Below are 22,825 nucleotides of genomic sequence, written 5' to 3'. Positions count from 1 at the left end.
TTAAATAGGATCCCCATATTTTAAAGACAGTGTCTCATTTAATCCTTACAAAAATATAATGAAATAAGTCCTATAATTAGGTCACTTTGAAAATAAAAAACGAAGATTCAAAGAGGTTAACTAATCAATCCAGTCACTTGGAAAGCTTTGTGACAGAGCTGGAATTTGAATCAAGTCTGACAGACTCTAGAACGTGATTTCTTTATTACTAGGCTATACTACTTATTTTATTATTATTATTTTTTTAGGAAGATTAGCCCTGAGCTAACATTCCCTGCCAATCCTCCTCTTTTTTACTGAGGAAGACTGGCCCTGAGCTAACATCCGTGCCCATCTTCCTCTACTTTGTATGTGGGACGCCTGCCACAGCGTGGCTTGATAGGCTGTGTGTAAGTCCAGATGCAGACCTGCGAACACCAGGCCGCTGGCGCGGAGCACGCAAACTTAACCACTATACCACCAGGCTGGCCACTAGAACACTTTTTTTGGTTACTAAATGTTAGATTGATTAAAAAAGAATGAGGTTCAAAAGAACAAGTAAATCTCCCACCAAAAAACACATTTAGTTCAAAATAACCTTTGTTTAAAGTTCTATTAATACTAAAACTACCAGTACTTAATTTCACCTAGGCATCTATATTCATTGAGGTATTCATTCTTCAAACTATCTAAATAGTTTGTTAGTTTTCAAAAATGTACCTCCTTTCTTTGAAAATCTCTTAGGCGAAAATTTTCTTACAAAAAACCCTTTCTTTACCTGAAAAGTATTCTAACACTCTAATGTTATTTTATTATGCAAATGTCTTTATCTCTATATTCATCGATATACCCAGTGCCTGGGAGAGTGTCTGGCATGTAAAATGCACTACTAAATATTTAATGAATTAATGAATTATTTGATTCTTCATGTCAGTGAGAACTCTGGCTATTTTGAGTATAATATAATAATAAAAGTGATCTCCCACTTCCCTCCCCTATTCTGAACTCACATACCATCTTTGGCTACCTAAGTATAAAATTTTAGATTTTTCTTTGATTTGTTTTATCTTTCCATAGTGAATATATTACTATAACCTGTAGATGAAGTATTATTTTCAGCTTTGAGGAATATAAACGTATATGGAATACAAACATATATTTGTCAAGGGTTTTAAAGTTTTATACAAATTGGAGAAAGATTGCGGACCAGAATGTTCTAAATTTCCCCCAGACTGAGGGGAAAATATTTTACTCAATATTTTGAGTTAGATTTGGCAGCTGGGTTTAATCATTTGCACATGTAACACAACATTCAGGATTCTACCATTTAATTCAACTGGAACCAGATACTTGGGATTGTTGAAAGTGCAAGCTTAGCACTTAATGTTTTCTCACATGCTTTGAACTTCTATATTCACTTAATGTTTTTTGTTTTATCTTTTTCATTTTGAAGTCCATTTTCTTTCCTATAGGAGAGAAAAGCAAAATATAGCATAGGAGATACTCAGAAACTCTTGAAAATAGCTGGAGAGGACAGGGGAAAGGGAGAGGAAGAATGATAGAAGGATAAAGAAAGACACAGAAAGGAAGGGTAGATAAGGAGTAAGGGAAGAATGAGTTGGAGAGCCTTGCTTGTAATCTGGATGATATGGGGAAATTGGATTTGTTATAAAAAGATTTTGCCCATTCATTGACTTCATCATTTTGCTGTGTGACACTGATTTTGCCGAAGACTTAGAGGTTAAAATCACGAGAGCTTCACTTCTTTTACCAACATGCTGTGAGAGTCAAAGCAAACCAAAGCTAACCACAAATTGTGAAATGGATTGCAACTGTAAGACAAACACAGTGATCTCACAGTGCTAGATTGCCTGGATCTGAATTATAGCTTTGCCATTTTACAGACTGTTTTACCAACCTTGGCCTATTTCCAATGTTTAAAGAAGATAGAGAAGGTTGTAGAGGTTAAATAGCAAAATGCTTATGAAGTGCTCTTCAAGAGGCCTGTGAAGGTTGAGTGCAACTGAGAATATACTTAGGCATATGATCTAACTTGATTTGCTTAACCAATATGTGAGGATGCCGATAGGTAGTGTCATTACTACTTTATATTAAGCAAGATAGCAATACAAATAAGCAAAAATGCTTATTATATACAGAGTAAGAAATGGAATTTGATTCTTCAACATTTTTACAGACTGAGGTAAACATTTCATACTACTATTTAAACATTATTCTACGAAAGGGAGTGAGAAGAGTTTTTTCAGATTGAACAGACTCCAGATAAATGTTATAGTCACCACAAAGCGTGATGCAGCTTTCTACTGTTCCCATGTGCCAAGGAGGATTATTTCCTCTTATGAAGAAATAAGGATGTTACTAAAAATTTAGATGTTATGATGTTACTAAAAAGTTGGGACATCCTAGTATAAGAGGAAATTAAAACATAAGGGCATTTGAAATTTTAATAATTGAATATTCTACTGATTACTTTTACATAAGATGTTCACCTTTTTTTCACTTAAATTTCTCTATACCATTATTCTGGCTAATATATTTGAAATGTACTAGGATATACACCCATGTAGCTAAGTTTCATGTTGTATTTCTGCATGAGGCAGTTGAGGTCTCTGAGTTCCATAGATCCATACTGTACTCCTCTGCCTCATAGTTGCCCCAAGAACATATTTGGTTGAATCATGAACTGCATATAATTGTGTGACCTGCTTAGCACAAGCTCATTCTTTCATTCAAGGAAAATCAAACCACACATAAATGGCGGAGCGGGTTAATATCCCCATCTGTTTTGGCAAAGAAAGTCCACAGCTCCAGAGAATGCAAAAGTCTTCAAATTATGTAAAGATAAATACTAAGTCAAAAAGGAATAAAAGAAAAATCACAGAATGTCAGGGTTGGAAGAAACCGAGAGGTCAGATACTGTAGACAACCATCTGATGCTTGAAGACCCTTTTTAAACACCAGCTTTTTGTTTACTTATGGCAGTTTATTTTTTAAAACCTGCACTGTAAGGTTATTGTGGAAAGAGCTCTAGATTCAACCCATTTCTAACCGTCCTCCTTCATAAAAAAATATGAAATATGGGAATATTCTTCTCACAAAATTGTGCTGATTGGGTGCTTGGATTTGTTTAAGTTCAGTTTACTTTGATTTTCCTTATGTTGATTAAAAAGATTAATGCTTTCAATATCTGAGTAGAAAACTCTTTGTACTTTAGTTAAAATTGAGAGTAAAACCTCAAATTGATATTATATTTTAATAAGTTCACTTTATAATATATACACCTGCATTCAGATCCATTCACACACAAATATCACAGTGGCCCTGATATATTCCAGATACTGGGCTGGATGCTGGGGAATAGAAATTGGAATAGAACATAAACCACACCTTCAACGAGCTCAGAGTGTATTGTATGATATGGAGCTTCACTATAAATAAGCACAGTAGTTATGCTTTCTTACGCATCCTATCACATTTTCTAAGAACAAATGGAGGGAAAATCCAAATATAATGAACAAAGCATAGTACCCAAAGACAAATTTCAAATTATTTGAATACTGTGCTTACCTACTAGCAGGATTTCAGAGTTTAGAGAATAAACTAAAGGAATGATAGAGGGAAAATACGATTGCAAACAAATTTGATCCTTTTGGCACCACTGAGAGGCATACCAGGATCAAAATATAAGCAAACGGGAGAATCTCCAGCAAAAATTTAACTTTTTCTATTTATGTCTTTGCAAAGAATAGTCAGCATGTGGGTAGCATCCTAAGAAATGTGGGTGTGCTGTAACAAACATGGAATATTATATGTCTGTGTGTATTTTGTTTAATATTTTGCATCACTATAAATTTCTTTAGGTTTATTGTGCCTGCTTCTCTAGTGTTTTACTGAAAATATGTTTCAGGTTCCAAAATTATATTTTTGCCAATTTCCCTTTGGCTACCATGTTTTTAGCTTTCTATGTTGTTAACATTATACCCAGAAAATAATATTTAATGACTATTATATATCAAATGTGAATACTATGTTTTATTAGTATGTAAGTAACCTTGTATAAGTTTTCTATTTTAATCTAATGTTACATAATAGTAGCCTACTCTTCATAATATTTTGTATAACTGTTGATATCCACCTGATCAACATTTGCCAAATATTTTATGGTTAGCCAGTCACTATCATTTTGTTTTTTAAGTGTAAAGAGGTTGAATAAAGAATCAAAGCAGAGTTCATGCTTTTGGATTATTTAGACCTCATTTCAGTCATGGTCTTAGTACTTCTAGCTCCATAGTTTTATATATTGAATTTCTTGGGGCTTAAATTTCCTTAATTGCAAAATGTGTGTAATTTCACCTACATAATGAGTTGTCTGAAGGGCTAAAAAATAGTCATATACTAGTATAAACTTTTAGTCATATACTTTTATAAAATATATTTGAACTTACTTTTCTTTAATTATTGAAGTTAGAATGGCATATATAGACCTTGGCTTCATATATTAATATGATAAATTTGGCATTGTTTTTCTTACTTATATTCAATTTCTTATGCTTTTTGGCCTATCTTTCCAAATGAGAAATTTTATCAAACTATTTGTTAATTATTATTTGATCTTATTTGATTATTTTATGCTAATTTTTTACTTGCATGATTCCTTAAGTACGTTAAACACTGTTATTTAGGCAATTGCAATGTAAGTCATGTAATTATTAATTATCTAGCCATTTTTATTTTTTCTAGTTACTAATTCTTCAAATTGATTTATATTTTTGTTGGTCAAAACATATTTAAGAGTACATTGTTTTTTCAAGATAGAACTACTGTGAGTGTAGACCATCTGACCCTCTAAGTGTGTCAGAATACCTTTTGGATTACTTTGCACAGAAGTTGCAAATTGGGCATAGAAATCTTGGAGTTCAGTCTGTTTTCCACGGCTTCCATTTTCTTTTGCTATTTGGAAGTACAGAACAATAGTCTTTAGAAGAAATCAACATTACCTCCTTAGAGATTTTGAATTATTTTTATAAAATATTTTTAATGAATATGTTCTTTTTACTAAATTTTGCCATAGTAACGTCTTTCAATTTTTAATAAGATAATTTTCTAAATTTTATAAATCTCTCTTTCTCTCTCTATTGCTTCTGTTATGTCTGATATGATCTTTTTTTCCTAGGAATCCTGTTAGATAAAGAGTGAATGGAGTTAATGTCATCATCTCTATGTCTCTCCTTTTTCTCATTTAACTCTGGGCTTAACATGTTCGTTCTGTGTAAACTTTTTAATCTTTCTTATTTTCCAAGTGCATTTTTTGTAATATTCTACCTGCTTCTCACATTCCATTTTATTTGATCATCATGTTTTCCATGTTTTTCAGCCTTCCTCATCTCAAAGTAGTTCTTCACAGTGATTGTTTAATTCTGGAAACACAGGTGAAATATCCACTTGAATCTTCCTGAGAATAAATCAGAAATGCTCTCCTGTTAGGCTTTTTTTGGGAGTATAACATATACATAGAAAAAAGATGTAGAAAGCATACAAAGCATAAGTACACAGTGTATTACCACAAAATAAGCACACTCATGTAGCCACCACTCAGACAAAGAAATAGAACGTTACTGAGTGGTTTTCTGTCTCTCCCCAAAGTAGGTTACTGTCCTGAATTCTATTTGATATATTAGTTTTGCCTGGTTGTTTGTTTTTTCAATGGAATCATGTGGTATGTATTACGGTGTGTCTGGCTTCTTTCCCTTTGACAAGATTCATCCACATTGATGTATGTGGCTGCAGTTTGTCTATTTTTATTGCTCTATGATATTATATTTTATGAATAAAACACTTCATTTATCCACTCTTCTGTTCTCAGTCATTTGAATTGCCTCCACTTTTTTGGCTATTTCAACTAATGCTGTTATCAACAAGCACATATTTCTCTCAGATATACACCTAGGAATGGAAATGATAAGTAATTGGACACAACATAAGTTCAACTTTAGTAGATAGTGCTAAGTGGTTTTCCAATACAGCTGTGGAAGTTTGCATGACAATGAAGATTAGGTCACCTAATACTACATAACACGTTGGTTAGATCTTAGTGCCCTAACACAATAACTATTGTCTTATAGCTCGTGGATTTCTGGGTCAGGAATTCAACTATTTGACGATGATGTTTCTGAGAGAATGTGTAGTGTACATTTGGCAATAATTTTTGGTTAGAGACTTTTTAATTTTTCTTTTAAGCAAAAGTTGATTAACTGAGGTCAGAAAAGTTAGGCTGGCCTTCAGAATTCAAAAGGTCTGGTAAACTTCATAAAAGGACAGGATTCATTCCAGGAATAAATATTCTACAGGGACTCAGAAATAAAGTTATTCTATCAAGGAATTTATAGTCCCCAAATGGGAGTAATATGTAAAAAGAATATCTAAAAGCACTCAGATTTGATACATTTCATAATGGAGTTATGAACACACAAAGGTATAGAGGGACCATGGAGGTTTCTCTCTAAAGGACTCACACAGATTCCTACCCTGGAAATTAATGGTCAGCAAGAAACTCTCAAGACACCTTATTTTCTAAGCAAGGAAGTTCTGGTTTAGCATATTCTTGCACCTAAAAATTGTTTTGATGGACAAAAGAGTCAGATGAAAGCACAAACTTATTTATTCGGTAAGTCTTCAAGAGTAGGGAGTAGTAAGGTCATAGAGATATTCATGTCATGGTAAGTAGTTTGAATTTAATTATGTAGACAATGAAGAGCTGTTTTAAATAGGATAGAGACAGGATTTAGTTTTGAAGAAGGTATTCCAGCCTCTGTGGTAAATCAGTTCAAAGTACGTTGCAAGGGGAGGCAAAAAAATACTTGAGAGACAAATGCAATTTTCTACATGAGATTATTAAGGTCTCAATTAGAAACGAAGAAGATATGAGCAATATTAAAGGAGGGAGAATCAATGACACCTGTTTAATAATTGAATGAGGCTAGTGAAAGGAAAAGTGACCTGTCTGATTCTGAAGGTAGATGAGTGGCGGATTGACTGAGATCAGAATGTATGGGAAAAACCAGCTCCAGCAGTATTCTTCATGCCCTAACTTCTCCTGTAAAGGAAGCGCACAAACAAATAAATAAACATGAACATAACAAAAACTTGAAGGGACTATTGATGAACATATAAAATCGGCATAATTTATTTGTAAAATAACATACAAACACATACACATCATGTTATTGTTGTTAAAATAGCCAAAAGCAGTTCCCATATGTGCTCCTTTGGTAAATAAAGTAATTCTTCTGGAAAAATTTAAAGGACAGCATACGAGTTAGAGGACACTGGGAGTGGGAACTCACTTGTCAAAAGCCACTCTCCCATTGAAATGGAATAGAGTCTTATGACTCATGAAGAAGAAATTATGTAAATACCACCAGAAAATGAACCAGCAAGCAACAGTATTCCATTCACCAGGATACAGACCCATTACTCTTTTTACTTGGAGACAGAAAGATTTTTCATCCATATTCTAAACATTTTCCTCTTCCAGAAAATGAAAACAAAAGAATGTAAACCTATATCCAGAATAATAGTAAGTTAGACAAGTATGTAAATATTTTTACATAAGTTTGTGCTTATTACAGGACCAAGGAAGGTGAATTTGGCTTTGCACCTGCTGCTTTTGGAATGGTTTTAGACCCAAGGTATTTTTCTTGCCAATTTGCATGCGTTTTGCCTTTCTATGCCAGCAAATTGTTTGCCAAGATGTTGTGTTAAGCTAGCTTCTATTTTCGCCAGAAAACATAGAAACATAGTGGGGCTTCCACAAGAACTGGAAAGGGACCCAATTAATCATGTACATATGACAGCTGGAGGTTTATATCCTCAGGAGTGAACTTGCAATAATACAAACAAATGGAAAACTTTTGTCCAATGATCTTCCTTGACTGAATTCCTAAAGTTTCATAATCATTCATAAGTAAGCTCTGGTAGGTCAGAGGTTTCTAAGTGATTAGATTATGGAATGCTTAAAAGATATTATTTTTCACAAAAAAAACCACACTGAATCATGAGCAGAGACTTTACCCCAAACGTTGAATTGCAATTTTTGATCAGAGACAGAGCCTGTGTAGTAATGTCACTTCATATATTGGGAATGAGAGTAGCAAAGTCATGAGACAGGAGGGCATTCCTTCCCAGAGCTTTAAGAGTAGCTTTTACCCTGTCAATCAATCAGTCAAATGTAGTTCATTTGCCAAGGTTCAATTTAGAAAACATGGGCCAATACACATGTACAAAACTACAGCTACACATATTATGCTTGCTTTTCCCAATGCGCACAGGCATATTTATGGGAACTGTCATTTGGACTGATAAAGTATGTGCAGAAGGGAAGAAAAGGTCATTCTTGCATAGAATATCACAATATGTCAGTAATTTGAGAACTAATGACTTAAAGGCTTAAGGAGAAATGAAGAAAACAGAGTAATGATCTTCATGATTTATTTGATGCTTACCAAATGGCATGTGCTCAATAAATCTTCATCCCAAAATACGTGTGATGGTCCCGAGAAACTATCCTAAGCTAGGGAGGTGGGTGCAAAACAGAGAAAACGAAGCATAAAGATGATATGAAGATTATTAGGATATTAAAGAAGACTTTTGAAAGTCAAGAACTATGAAATAATGCATTCAACTCACAAATCCCACTATCCTAGGCATCTAGAGATAAATGATCTAATATATTTTCTTCCATGAGTTTAAGAATAGTTTAATTTAGGAAACTTGTGCTTGTCATTCTTTACCACATAAGTCATTGAGGAATAACTATGCAATGCTCTCTCTGTAGACATATAAATAGCAAAAATTTTTTAAGTATCCAAGTGTTTAAGAGTACAGTAATTTACTTATCTATAATTCATATAGTGGAATGCTATGTAGATAATCATTAACACTGTATCTCTGCAAAATAATGAGAAATGCATATATAATACTAAGAGAACAAAAGCATTAAGAGATTAAGAGAAGAAAAGAGTACAAAAAAAAAAGTAAAAATAGTGTATATATAGCATGATACCAGTTGTGTAAAAACATTTATATTTACATCAATTAAATAACATATTAATGATTTTAACACTATTTTGGAATAAAGAGATTATATTAGATTTAAATATTCTATATTTTTCCACATTGTATACATTTTTATTATTTGTTATTGTTTTAAAATTAAAAAATGTAATGCTCTTTTACCGTAAAACTATTATATAATTTGGAAATATAAATTTAGAAATGTATATCTTTATAAAAACAGGAGAAAGACTATTAGTATGGTTTATTGAAAGTAAAAGATGGAGAAACACCATTGAGAAGTGTTCAGAGTATCGCATGGTCTCCCTGCTGTGCTTATCTGAACACAGGTTTCCTCTCAGTGGATGTCTCCACAGGGATGCTCCTGGTGATAAAGAACTTTCTCCAGGTGAGGCATTCCACTCTCCTGCTTCTAGGTGCAATGCATGCCCTTATAACCCTTTGATACAAGATCAGTGTGAATAGCAAGGCACATGAGTCTGCTCAGCTTTTATCTATTCACAGGGAGAACAAAATCTGACTCTCAGGAAAGTATTATTTTTTGAAGTGCTGTTGCTCTGGCCCTGGCATTAAGGAGATAGTACTGTTCTGGATTTTGCAAACTACCAGAGCTATTGAAGCAGACATATTTCAAATTAATGTACTTGAGAAATGAATAAAGTAACCATTTATTTGGTTCATTTTTGGACCATTTACTTATGCTTTTTCTGTATTTTTTTTTAAATAATTAAAGGAAGAAAATAGTGTAGACTGAATTAGACTTGATTATTCTATACCCTGCTACATACCCAATTTAATAACATGATTAAAGTTAAATTTGAAAGAGAATTGCCCTATTGTTCTTTATATATTCATAAAACCTCTTCATGAGAAAGGATTTAAAAATAACAGAGTTTTCACCAAAGTAGAAAAATATATATATATATTTTGTATACATATAATACATATATATAGTTTTTTGTATAAATATATATATATAGATTTTTGTCTATATTTTCAGCTGATTTGGAATGTTACAAATCAGGACAACTCATTGTTTTCATATATAAGTAAACAAAGGGAAGGAATGAAAGTAGCAGACCAGGCAGTGGCTCAGTGGTCTGTGGCATCAAGTCTGAAGAGTACTATAATGGTCCACGTGCAAAGAAGGTGATGGAGCCTTCTTCATTCGCTTTACCTAAGCAGCATCACACTTTGAATAACAACAACAACAAAAAGGGCTAAAGCCACTTGGCAAGTTCTAGATATCATGTGTCCTGAAAAAATAAGGATTTATGTCTAATAACAGATGTGTTTACACAGTCGTTGAGTAGTTACTGTGGTAGATATTCTGTGATGAGCTTTGCATAAAAATGTCTCATTTAACTTTCCAGGTGACTCTGGATATTGCATTATCGTGTCCATTTTCTAGAAGAGGAAAGTGAGGCCTGAAAACTTTAATACATTATCAAAAAATACAACCAATTTATTGCAAAGTTAAGAATCAAACCTAGGTTTATGTGAATCAAAGCCCATGTTATTAATCAACTACTTATGTTATTAAAAACCAAGACTAAATGGTAAACTATTATGAGCAGGCAGTCACTGTTTAGTAATGTTGAATAAAAATATTCCTTGGAAATGCTTAATTGCTTATTAAACACTATTGATATTGAGTTCATATATGTTAATTTAATTATATTAGCATTCCATTCTTACCAAGGAATGGAATAATAAGGATTATTTTTAAAAGCTTCAAGGGAAGACATACAAAAGTCCTTCAATATCCAGGGATTCTTTGTTTGGGTAGAATATCTACTTAAATAGGGACTAATCTTTCACTGTAAATAATAAAAAATATTGTTGAATAAGATTTGGTACTGAGAAACAATACTGGATTTAAAAAATAAAGTTATTTAAACTCATATTTAACTACACTCAGTTATAAATTTAAATTAGCAGCTAATTCTTAAAATAGATAAGTGAGTATTTTTAATACTGTTCTACTTCTGACACTACTTCTGACGGTTATTACATGACAGAAGAAGATGACAACTACTCTGTGTTTGACTTTCAGATCACAAATATGAAGATAGTTATTTTTGCAATATCATGGACATATCAAATTTCCTGTGGACTTCTCTTAATCTTTTTGCTTCTCAATACAATCTTGTAAAACATCAGGCTCAGATAATACTAGAATAGATACAGGCACAGTTTGATAAATTGAGTCTACTTGAAGTATGCTCAGTGTACTGAACAAACTCATTTTCACTGGTTCTTGCTGTTATAACTGTTAGATGGTGCTTCTTTCTCTGGTATATGCTATTGTTCTCTACCAGGTTATCTGTTGAAATGTCTCTACATTGTGATGAACTAGATTTGAACTATCCTCATAATCTAATATAGACAATGCCTGTCCACTGAGGGGGAGGCGAGCATTTAGTGCACAAGAATCACCTTTTTTTGAATTTGACTCTGTTTTTGGCAAGATGAAAGAAATTCCTTCTCAGGGGGTTGGGGCAGATATGTGGTGGGGTCCAGGGCAGGCCACCCCCAAATATCCCATAATGGCATATTGATTGTTTTGAATAAAAGTTACTTGAGAAGCAAAAAGGGCATTCTGACCCTCTTGTCTCTGTTCCCCCGAAAGCAGGAAATAAATCTCCCATGTGAAAGATGCTCTCTTTACATCCTTATCATAAGAGCTAGGGGATTCTGGTCCAGAAGTCTGCATACACAAATCTTGTTAATTTAGTATCTCAAACCTAAATTCTGTTTAAATTCCTTATTAATTATGTACCCCAAACCTAAGTTTCTTTGTCCTATCAATTCCTCACAAATTTACTGTTTCTTGTGTAAAGGATATATGTAGTGCCTTCTTTGTTCACTCTCCAAGCATCATTTCGCTATGATCTCCAATACATACCTAATCACATTGGGGTTTTCTCCTGTTAATTTGGTCTTGTGTCAATTTTATTATTAATCCAGCCATAAGAACACAAGATGGGTAGTAAGGGGGTTTTCCCCTCCCTGATATATGAATACTCCATGTCAAACAGGCTAAGGTTGCCATGTTGGAGCTCTCGATTAACACAGTTTATTGAATGTACTTTAACAAAAATAGAGATTTTGCTCATAATATGCCTAGAATGCTAGAGTAGGCAAATTAAAAGATGGTTTACTCACAAATACATGCGTTGACTTGAACTAGTTTATAATTCTTTTTTTCCTTCATGGTCTCTGAAAGTGGAAGGGAATCTTTCCCTCTGACTATCGCCAGCCAAGATGAGATCCTGTTGTTTTAGAAGAAAACAAATTCTTTTTTTGTTTCCTCCCTTATCTTCTCCCACTATGCACAACAGCCAAAGTGATTGAGCATCTTATTCATCTTTCAATCTGAGTGTCAACCCACTTCCTAGCGCTCAGCAGGCATTTGATAAATGCTTACATTCACCTCAGTTCCTAGTCCTCTGTAGGAATCTGATAAATTCTTGCTGAAAGAATATGTTTATTGTAAACATCCAAAAACTTAAATAAAATAGAGTTACTTAAAATGTTTTGTTATTTTAAATTATTTTATTTGACATTTTTTGACAGTTATCCTTGCTTTTGTGTATCTTTCATCATGAGATATTTATTCATAAATTTGGTTTTGATTATGTTAAGTCACAATTTACATTAGTAAACAGATAGCATTCTAAGGAATAGAGTGACAAACTTTCTTATCTTGAAGTTAAAAGAATTTCTGCTCCCTAGACATTAATCACAATCTCAATATCAAATCTCATAATTCAATGTATTGAAAAACTTCAAATTAATCTATACCCCATAAATATTTGAATAGTATTGATTTTTGAAAACTACTTTTGATTAATTATATGATTATCCTGATCTTAAGTCTCGAAAACAGATAGTTAAGTTCTTCAAATTCTTTATTTTACAAAATTGTTTTGACTATATTAGGCCATTTCAATTTTTATATACATTTAGAACATCTCATCAAGTTTTATAAAATCTCTGTTAAGGTTTGATTGAGATCGTGTGTAAGTACATAAATCCTTTTAGAGAAAAAGGACATCTTGAAAATATTGAATGATCCAATTTGTGAATATACAATATCTCTCCATTTATTAAGGTCTTCTTTAATTTTACTCAGCAATTCTTAATATTTTTTGACACAAATCTTGTAGACTTTGTCTTAAAGTTCTTCTCAGTATTTTCTGTTTTTAATGTAATTTAAAAATACTTTTTAATTTTTTTTCAAGTGCCTTTGCTAATATACAATTGGATTTTTTGAACAGTATATTTTTACAGATTATGGTATTAATGAAAATTTTGTAAATGCTCTTTTTGAAACATTATAATTTACTTCTTTAGACATAGTGGTAAAAGCTATTCAGTGATGATATACTTGAATTATTGATGTTGAGAGCCAAAATAATCTAATAACAATATTGTAAAGACTTTAGAAATGTGTTTGATGGGGCCGGCCCGGTGGTGCAGTGGTTAAGTGCGCATGTTCCACTTCTCTGCCGCCCAGGGTTCGCTGGTTCGGATCCCCAGTGTGGACATGGCACCGCTTTCATATGCTGTAGTAGGCATCCCACATATAAAGTAGAGGAAGATGGGCATGGATGTTAGCTCAAGGCCAGTATGCCTCAGCGAAAAGAGGAGGATTGGCAGCAGTTAGCTCAGGGCTAATCTTCTTCTTCAAAAAAAAAAACAGTGAAAAAAAAAAAAAACGTGTTTGGTGATGGTTGTCCCTGTTTGTTAGAACATAAACCGTATATAAAATATTTCTATTGATCTACATGTCACCTATTTTTTGACTACATAAACTCCCTCAACAAAATTGACAGACAAAAACATTTCATTAAGCAAAAGGATTATTTCTTTCTGAATTATCATTTAATTTAAGGATGGCATTTTCCACATTGCAAAGTAAACTCAAAAGGCTTTAAACCATGTATCTTGCTTGGGAGTTCTTAGTAAAAATGTCCAAACTCAAAGGATCCAAGGGATGAGAAATATTAAAGGTTGAAATCTAGTTGAATAATACAATATTAAGATATTTAATATTCGGAATCATCATCTACCTGTGTCCTTTTTATGTTTTTATCCACAACTAACTAAACATAGATATTTAATATGTTCCCAAATTTTCAGAATCTCACTGAGAAGAAATGTAAGGAAAACACGGGATTCTTTCCATGGTTTTGGTCCAGGGAATGGGTTAATCCTTTAGTCAGTCTGATTTTTGTTACGAACTAGTGGCTAGGATTGAGGGTTTTTAGGCAAGTATGACTGAATTCAAATTTAGATACTTAATAGCCATGTTACCTAGACTATTAGTTTCCTAGGATTGCCATAACAAAGAACCACAAACTGAGTAGCTTAAAACAAGAGAAATTTATTGTCTCAATTCAGGAGACTAGATGTCCGAAATCAAAATACAGGCAGGATTTGTTTCTCCTGGAGGCAATAAGGGAGACTCTGTTCCATGCTATTCTCCTCGCTTCTGGCAGTTGCTGTCAATTCTTGGGGTAAAGATAGCATTCATTGAATTTGGGCTCATCATAATCTAGTATGACCTCATTTTAACTTGATTACACTTGTAAAGACTCTATTTGCAAGTAAGGCTGCATTCACAGGTACCAGTGGGTAGGATTTTAACATGACTTTTCTGGGGACACAATTCAACCCATTACAACTAACTATTTATGTATCCTTTCTGCACTTAAGTTTTCTGATGTGCAGAATTGGAATAATGATAAAACCTACTCTATATAGTTGTTGTGAGGAAGAAATGAGTTCATCAATGTCAAATTCTTAACATAATGTCTCACATATTAACCTACGATAATGTTAAATTTATTCTTTTTCTCCATCTTTTATTCCCACCCTCTGTCTGCCTATCCTCCTTTCTCCTTCTTGATTGCCTAGGGGCAAACTCCCCTGGTATCCTGATCCATTTTATTACATGGACAATCAATTTACTCTTCATGCCCAACTAGAACTCTCTTGAGGTAGAGTTGTTTTCATTGAATATGAAGTACATAAATATTAATCCAGTGTATTTTGTTCAGATTAATAAATATTAAATTGTGTTGCTATTCACGTAAATTTATGTAAATAGAATATTTATGACATATTAGATTTAAAACTAACACAAAAATGAGTAAGTGCGATCAAAGGACATGTGTGTCATCTCAGACTAAGAAGACTCTCCTCTTTTTATTGTACTTTGGTTCTGATTAAAGCACTAAATAAACATATTTCTATTTTCATTTTGCAGCTTCTGAGAATTTAATAATTTGTTGCAACTCTATTGCTGATAGTTTTAGTTTTGCTGTGAGTTAAATGTAGAACAAATTATGTAGGGATCAATAGCTTTGCTTTTAACTTTTTATATTTGAAATAATTTTGTATCTTCAAAAATGTTATAAAAAGGATAGAGAGATCTCCCATATAGCATTTTTGCAGATTTCCGAACATTATTCGAATCTTGCCTAACTATATTAAAATTATCAAACCTAAGAAATTAACGTTGGTAGAATGTTAACTACATCATTTATTTGAATATGACCAGTTTCTCTTTGAAAATAATTTTCTTTATCTGTTTTTGGATCCAATTCAGAATCTCACATAGCATTTAGTCCTATCTCTTTAAAACTATCATGGTACCTCAGTCTTTCCTTGTTTCTCATGACTTTAATATTTCTGAAAAATATTGGTCAGTTATTTTGATAACTGTCCCTGAATTTTGGTTTGTCTGATGCTTTTTCACCATTAAATTGAGATTATGTACTTTTGGCAAAACTACTGTAGATGTGACAGGCCCTACTTAGAGCAACACATAAGTGGTTACATTACATCCATCTGTTTTATTAATGGTAATATAAATCTTGCTTAGGATAGTGTCTACCAGGTTCCTCCACTGTAAAGTTATCATGTTTTCCTTTAGAATTAATAAATATCTTTTGGGAGACACCTTGAGACTTTGTAAATATCCTAGCTGGTCATCAATATATCTTGCCTGCCATGATTATTCTTCTGTTTTTCTAAAAATGACCTATTTCCCACATTTTTTCTACATTTACTTAATTTTTTATGTTTTTCTTATTTCAGTAACATTGGTTTATAACATTATATAAATTTCAGGTGTACATCATTATATTTTGATTTCTGTGAAGATTACATCATGTTCACCTCCCAAAGACTACAATCCATCACCATACACATGTGCCTAATCACTCTTTTGATTCTTCTCTTCTGTTAACCACCAATCTAATCTCTGTCTCCATGTGTTTGTTGTTGTTTTTATCTTCTATTTATGAGTGAGATCATACAGTATTTGACTTTCTCCCTCTGACTTATTTGTCTTAGCATAATACCTTCAAGGTCCATCCATGTTGTCACAAATGGCCAGATTTCATTCTTTTTTATGGCTCAATAGTATTCCATTTTGTATATATACCACATCTTCTTTATCCATTCGTCCCTTGATGGGCACCTAGGTTGCTTCCAAATCTTGGGTATTGTGAATAATGCTGTAATTAACATAGGGGTGAATATATGTTTATGCATTCGTGTTTTCATGTTCTTTGGATAAATACTCAGCAGTGGAGTATGGTAGTGCTATTCTTAACTCTTTGAGGAATCTCCATACTGTTGTCCACAGCAGCTGCACCATTCTGCACTCCCACCAGAAGTGTATGAAATTCCCTGTTCTCCACATCCTCTCCAACACATTTTATTTCCTGCCTTGTTGATTATAGCCATTCTGACGGGAGTGAGCTGATATCTCATTGTAGTTTTAATTTGCATTTCCCTCATAGTTAATGATGTTCAACTTCTTTTCATATACCTGTTGGCCACTGTATATCTTCTTTGGAGAACTGTCTGTTCAGATCTTTTGCCCATTTTTTAATTGGGTTGTTAGTTTTATTGTTGTTGAGATCAGTTCTTTATATATTTTGGATATTAATCTTTTATCAGATATACGGTTTGAAAATATCTTCTCCTAATTGTTTGGTTGTATTTTCGGTTTGTTGATGGTTTCCTTTTCTGTGCAGAAGATTTTAGTTTGATGTACTACCATTTGTTTATTTTTTCTACTTTTTCCCCTGCCAAGTCAGACATGGTACTTGAAAATATGCTGCTAAGACCAATGTTGAAGAGTGTACTGCTTAAGTTTTCTTCTTGAAGTTTCATTATTTCAGGTCTTGCATTCAAGTCTTTAATTCACTTTGAGTTAATTTTTGTGTATGGTGTAAAATAATGGTCTACTTTCATTCTCTTGCTTGTGGGTGTTCAGTATTCCCAACACCATTTTTTGAAGAGACTTTCTTTTCTCTATTGTATGTTCTTGGCTCCCTTGTAAAAAATTAGCTATTCACAGATGTGTGGGTTTATTTCCAGGCTCTCAATTCTGTTCCACTGATCTGTGTCTCTGTTTTTCTGCCAGTACCATGCTGTTTTGATTATAAAGCTTTATAGTATATTTTGAGGTCAGGTAGTATGATAACTCCAGCTTCCTTCTTTTTCCTCAGAATTTCTTTGGCTATTTGGACTATTTGGCTATTTTGTTGTTCTATATAAATTTTAGGATTCTTTGTTCTATTTCCGTGAATAACATCTTTGGAACTTTGGTAGAGATTGCATTGAATCTGTAGATTGCTTTATGAAGTATGGACATTTTAACCATGTTAATTCTTCCAATCCAAGAGTGTGGAATATTTTTCCATTTCTTTGTGTCTTCTTCAATTTCTTTCAATAAGTTCTCATCATTTTCAATGTATAGGTCATTCACCTCTTTGGTTAAGTTTATTCTTAGGTATGTTATTCTTTTTATAGCAATTGTAAATGAGATTGTGTTCTTAATTTCTCTTTCTGCTACTTTGTTGTTAGTGTATATAAATGCCACTGATTTTTGTATGTTGATTTTGTATCTTGCATCTTTACAGTATTCACTTATTATTTATAAAATTATTTTGGTGGATTCTTTAGTGTTTCCTCTATATAAAATCATGTCACCTGCAAATAGTGACAGTTTCACTTCTTCCTTTTATTTCTTTTTCTTGCCTGATTTCTCTGGCCAGGACTTTCAACACTATGTTAAATAAGAGTGGTGAAAGTGGGCACCTTTGTCTTTAACATTTCACTTACACCAATGGATAGATCATCCAAAAAGAAGATTAATAAGGAAAGATTAGCCTTAAAGGACACATTTGACCATATGCACTAAGTAGATAAATACAGAACATTCTAGCCAAAAACCACAGAATACATATTCTTTTAGAGTGCACATGGAACATTCTCCAGGATAGATCACGTATTAGGCCACAAAACAAGTCTCTATAAATTTAAGAAGATTGAAATAATGCCAAGCAACTTGTCTGACCACAATGGTATGAAACTTGAAATCAACTACAGGAAGAAAACCAGAAGAGCTACAAATATGTGGAGATTAAGAAAAATGCTACTGAAAAATGATTGACTCAATGAAGAAATCAAACAATAGCTAGAGACAAAGGAAAATGAAAAGATGAATGCCAAAATTCATGGGATACAGCAAAAGAGGTTCTAAGAGCAAAGTTTATAGCAATTCAGGCCTACCTCAACAAACAAGAAAAATCTCAAATAAACAATCTAACAATGCACCTAAAGCAACTGGAAAAAGAACAAACAAAGCCCAAGATTAGTGGAAGGAAGGAAATAATAAAAATCATAGCATAAATAAATGAAATGGAGACAAAAAAAAAGAAAAAAAATGTCAGTGAAACTCAAAGCTGGTTCTCTGAAACGATAAAACTGACAAACCAAGACCCACCAAGAAAAAAAGAGAGAAGCCTCAAATGAATAAAATAAGAAATGAAAGAGGATATATTACAATGGACACCTCAGAAATACAAAAGATTATAAGAGAGTACTATGAAAAGCTATACATCAACAAATTGAATAGTCTGGAAGAAATGGATAAATTCTTAGAATCATACAGCTTTCCAAACCTGAATCAAGAAGAAATAGAGAATTTGAATAGACCAATCACCAATAAGAAGACTGAAACAGTAATCAAAAACCACAAGTCCAGGAGCGGGTAGCTTCCCTGATGAATTCTACCAAACATTCAAAGAAGACTTAACACCTATCCTTCTCAAACACTTCCAAAAAAATTGAAGAGGAGGGGAAGCTTCCTAACTCATTCTATGATGCCACCAGTACCATGACACCAAAACCAGACAAGGATAGCACACAAAAACAAAGCTACAGGCCAATATCGCTGATGAACTTCAATGCAAAAACCCTCAAGAAAATACTAGCAAATCGAATACAGTAATACATTAAAACAGTCATACACCATGATTGAGTGGGATTTATTCCAGGGACGCAGAGATTGTTCAACATCCACAAATCAATCAATGTGATACACTACATTAACAAAATGAAGAATAAAAATCACATGATCATCTCAATAGATGCAGAGAAAGCATTTGACAAGATCCAACTCCCATTTCTGATAAAAACTCTGAATAAAATGGATATCAAAGCAAAGTACCTCAATGTAATAAAGACCATATATGATAAACCCACAGCTAATATCATTCTCCATGGAGAAAAACTGAAAGCTGTCCCTCTAAGAACAGGACCCAGACAAGGATGCCCACTTTCACTATTCTACATTTATTACTTGCACTTAATCTTCAAGGAAGAGCTATCCCTTCTCCTTCATTTATTTAATTCCTCAATTATTGATTTAAATCAGTATGGACAATTTCAATATCTGAGTTAGGATGATGGAATTATTTGGATCATAGGAAAATTGACTTTAATTTATAATGTTACTGGAAACAGTCAAATATCAAAACAGGAAAAATATATATGTGAAGAGCAAAAAAATATATTTTTTTATGAGGAAGATTCACCCTGAGCTAACATCTGTGCCAATCTCCCTCCATTTTTTTATATGTGGGACATCAACACAGCATGGCTGGAGTGGAGTAGGTCTGTGCCTGGGATCTGAACCCATGAACCCAGGCTGCCAAAGCAGAGTGTGTGGAGCTTTAACCACTTGGCCATGGGGATGGGCCACCAAAAATATAGATTAAAAAAAATTGTATGTTTATGAGCTATTTGCAAGAAAAGGCTTACCCTTTAATCCATTTAGTTATATTTGTTGCACATAATAAAGCTACATTTAGAAAGATGTCTTTTCTGTAGTGTACTTTGTTCATTCCAAGGAGCTTTCTTGCTGTGCTCTCTGGAAATGTCTACCAGTGGGTTAATCTCGAGGGATAAGAGAAATATTCTATTTTCTTTGAATCTTGTAGAGTATGAAGTAGAGAGTGATATAACATGCTTTTTCACTTTTCTGTAGAATCCAACTTACCCAACAAATAGATTGCACACAGAGGATTCAGAAGCAATGTTGGAGAAGATGTGATCCCCGGAAACTTCTTACAGGGGAGGCACTGCTCTCAATATGTCACCTTAAACTTCAGAAATCAGATTCTTTTGGAGGCTCTCAGTTAATATTGATTTCTCTCTGTTTCCACTAGTGCCAATTTGGACTTTGAAAATGAAAGCATGACAATGTTTAGGGCTTTTCATAGATTTATCCAAGAATAATGGAATATAGTATTAAGAAAAATGATTAAACTCTGATATCTTTTCAGTTAGAATAAAAGTCAAGTTGTGTAGTAATCAAATAAAATACAGTATTATTTTAGTTTTCTGTGTGTTTGCCAAAGAAACCTCACATTTTCTAATGAAGAATGCTGTAAAGGACACACGATAATTTTGCACAATGTACCATGATTTTACCCATAGAGCCTGTTATTATTATTCTAAAATTATTTTCAGAATAAAAATGTGGTAAAGTAGAAAATGGATTTTCTATTTTCTACACAGTCATGCCAAATACATCCTAGGGATTGGAACTTTAGATTGCCTCATAAAGTGATTTCTGGCCATTATTACACGATACCAAAACAACAAGATTTTGAGATGTCCCACAAACTTATATTGCAACATTTTTATATCTAGAAGAAATTTCACAGGTTCAAATTTTCAGCAGCCACAGAGCAATTATAAGAGATCAGTTAAATATGCCAATTTTTGAAACAACTTTATTAAGGTAAAATTTATAAACCATTAAGTGGACATATTTAAAGTATACAGATCAATGAGTTTTGACATACACACCTCTAAGGAAATACCATCTAATCAAGATATGACACATCTCTGTTGCTCTAGAAAGATTGCTCATGCTCCTTTACAGTCAATTTTGCCTTGTTCTTCATAAGAAGGACTTCGATATTTTATTATCAAATATGCTACTAGATGTAAGTTTTCATAACTGCTTTTCTAATTCCAATTTCATATTTCTATTCCAGTAGTTCTCAGATATGGTCCACAGACCCACCAAGATTCCCAGAAGCCCTTTGAGGGAGTCTGTGAGGTTATATTATTTTTTGAATGATACTAAGTCGTTGTTCCCCTTTCCCTCTATGATAACACAGTGATGTCGCAAAAGCCATGAGAGACAAACTGCTGGAGCCTTAGCACAATTAAGGCAATGGTACAAAACTGTACTAGTCACTATTGCATTCTTCATTGACAAACAATCTCCACTGCAGGTCTTCGGACAAACAAAAATCTGCTTTCTATCACTATAAATTGATTTAGCCAGGCCTAAAAATTCATATAAATGAAATCAGACAATAGGTATTATTTTATGACTGCCTCTTATCACTCAGTATGTTTTTAAATGTATTTTTAAATTATTTATTTATTTTTAGTAAACTTTATTTTTTTAGAGCAGTTTTAAATTCACAGCAATGAGCAGAAGGTACAGATATTTTCGATATAGGTATAATGTTTTGAAATACATCCATGTTGCATGTAAGTAGGGTTTTTTTTTTCATTTTTATGGATCGATAATATTTCATTGTGCGAAAATACAAAATTCATTTATCCATGCATTTACTCATGGATGGGCATTTGGGCTGTTCCAGTATGTAAGAATCAATATGCTAGGAACATCCATGTACAAGTTTTTTATTGGACATATTTTCTTTTCTCCTGGGTAAAATATTAAGATTGGAATTGCTGGGTCAATGCCAGCAAGTGGAATCTCTACATTACTAGTGAGAATTTAAGATGATTTTAAAAAGCTACTACAAAAAACAGTCTGGCAATATAAATACAAATACAAGCTTTATACCTGAATGATTTTCACTTAATGCAACCATCCGAGCACGTTCTTTTTTCTGTGGGAGGGCTTTTGAAAAAGAATGCTATGTACACCCCCCCGCCACACACACACACACTGATCTTCCGTGGCTTCTTTAGGGAATTTTATTATTTTAGTGTTTATAGGAATGGTTGTGGTATTTTCCCTTTTATTCCTGATATTGCTAATTTTTATCTTTTCTCTCTTTTTTTCCTGATTAGTCTTGCTGTGGACTGATCAAGTTTAATAATCTTTTTAAATAACCAAGTCCCACTTTTCAAATTTTACATTTCTTTTACCATTCCATTGATTTCCCTTCTTATATATATTATTGCATTCCTTCTACTTTGTTTGCATATAATTTGGCCATCTTTTCTAACTTCTTAAGGTGGAAACATAGATCACTATTATTAAACCAATCTCTTTTCTAATAGCTTTTAAAAACTAGTATTCCTCCTCCTAGGTCTGCTTTCGCTGAATTCCACCAAATTTTATATATTGATTTCTCATTGTCATTCAGGTTAAAATATTTTCTGA

This window comes from Equus caballus, chromosome 25 (assembly GCF_041296265.1).
Source record: "Equus caballus isolate H_3958 breed thoroughbred chromosome 25, TB-T2T, whole genome shotgun sequence".
In the NCBI taxonomy this organism is placed as follows: Eukaryota; Metazoa; Chordata; class Mammalia; order Perissodactyla; family Equidae; genus Equus; species Equus caballus.
Note: the sequence above shows the minus strand (reverse complement) of the source record.